Source organism: Myxine glutinosa, chromosome 6 (genome assembly GCF_964187855.1).
Source record: "Myxine glutinosa chromosome 6, kmMyxGlut1.1, whole genome shotgun sequence".
NCBI lineage: Eukaryota > Metazoa > Chordata > Myxini > Myxiniformes > Myxinidae > Myxine > Myxine glutinosa.
The window spans coordinates 30,589,423-30,590,999 of record NC_136266.1 but is presented as its reverse complement, the minus strand read 5'-3'; the positions used below and the strand labels follow the sequence as shown (position 1 = coordinate 30,590,999).

General features: G+C 38.9%; 1 protein-coding gene across 1 annotated transcript in view; it reads left to right on the top strand.

Moving 5' to 3' along the window:
* The window catches only part of LOC137429679 (teashirt homolog 3), a 337,996-nt gene extending 336,889 nt beyond the window's left edge, over window positions 1-1,107 (top strand). Inside the window, exon 3 of the mRNA XM_068119806.2 lies at window positions 1-1,107. This exon is cut by the window's left edge and continues 1,329 nt beyond it. The gene's annotated coding sequence lies outside the window, so the exon portion shown is untranslated.
* Window positions 1,108-1,577: the final 470 nt, after the last annotated feature.

Below are 1,577 nucleotides of genomic sequence, written 5' to 3'. Positions count from 1 at the left end.
CTCGAGTCTCGTGTTGTCGCCGCCAATGTTGCCTGCCTTTCTTATTGGACAATTGTAGCTCGGAGAGTTACAGCGGGAGCTAAGGAGGCAAGGGAGGTGTAGGGATTTGAGTTTGATGCGATCAGAGCAACAGAGTGAAGAAAGCGGACCTTTTTTGCTCACTTGATTTGTCCGTCCCTCTCTCCCGTTCCCAATTCGAGGCGTATGCTCTCGACTCGCATTGCTCAACTCCTTTGTCTTCCTCCTACAATCCTCCTGGATGCCCGTCTTTCTTGACATTCACATTCTCACCTGCAGCAAGAGGATAACAGGCTCGGTAGTGTTGTGCGTGCTACAAGATGCGCGGACATATACAATTAGCGCAGTTTGGTACTTTGACAAGAGTGGCCTCCAGTGGGCTTTTGTAACCCTGTTACTTTTTGCACATTCGATGCTTGTTAATTTTCTCTTTATTGTACTTGTATAATTCATATGAGAAAGTTTGTGTTGCCATATTGAGCGCAATATGGTCAACCCTGGTGAGCGAGGCTCGCTATACTTGTACAGTCTTAATTATTAATAAACCGGTCAAGGAGGGATCGGCGAAGGGACGCGGGACATATTTCTGCAAGATATTTTATAGCGATTCGAATTTGCATGGCGAAGATTTAAAAAAAAAAAATTTAAAAAAACGTTATAAATGAAGGAACAAGGAGGTTATCACGACTCCTGAAATACATGCTTTGTGAGTTTCAAACTCACGCTTTTGGTGACTCGGAATGGCTCGTCTCTTGCAAGGGGAAGCCGTGAGGAGTTCGAATTGGTCTTTTTGGAATTCCACAACATTCCACAGAAAACGTGTATTGTAATCATCCCATTATCCACACTATTATTATTGTTATTATTATTATTATTATTGTAAATGATCATATGGCCTGGCCACATGCCCTGTACAGAGTCTTAATCTGCACTTATTTAAGAAAACGAAAATGAATGGAACATTTATATGAATATATTATATTTAGACTTTTTTCAAGCACAACTCTAAGAAATGTCCTTTTTTTGTTATGTAAAGACTTGTTTATTTCCCCCTTTTTGCTACATCAGCAAATAAACAGAGAATGTTTACTGTCCTGTACGCTGACCTGATCTTTGAAGCCTCTTTTTGATTCTGTTTTTTATCAAGAAAGTTATCAAGAAAATTATCAAGAAAATTATCAAGAAATTTATCAAGAAAATTATCAAGAAAATTATCAAGAAAATTATCAAGAAATTTATCAAGAAAATTATCAAGAAATTTATTAAGAAAATATATAACGGAAGTTGAATTGAGTCGCCCAGTGGGATATCTGGGGTTTTGGGAAGACGTACTTCATATTGGAAAGTGGAGCGTAAAATGGGCCATCGGTTTACGCAAACACCAGGAGTCTGGACGTTAAAATTGACGAGTTAGAAGCAACGTTCAATAAGGAAGAATGCTTTAACGGTCGCAGTGGCTGAGATTTGATTCAACGAGGATGTGTCTGTAACTAACAGGCTTCGAATTTACAAGAGATTACACTTTATTTATTTCAACACCATCGACACAGGAGAAGATT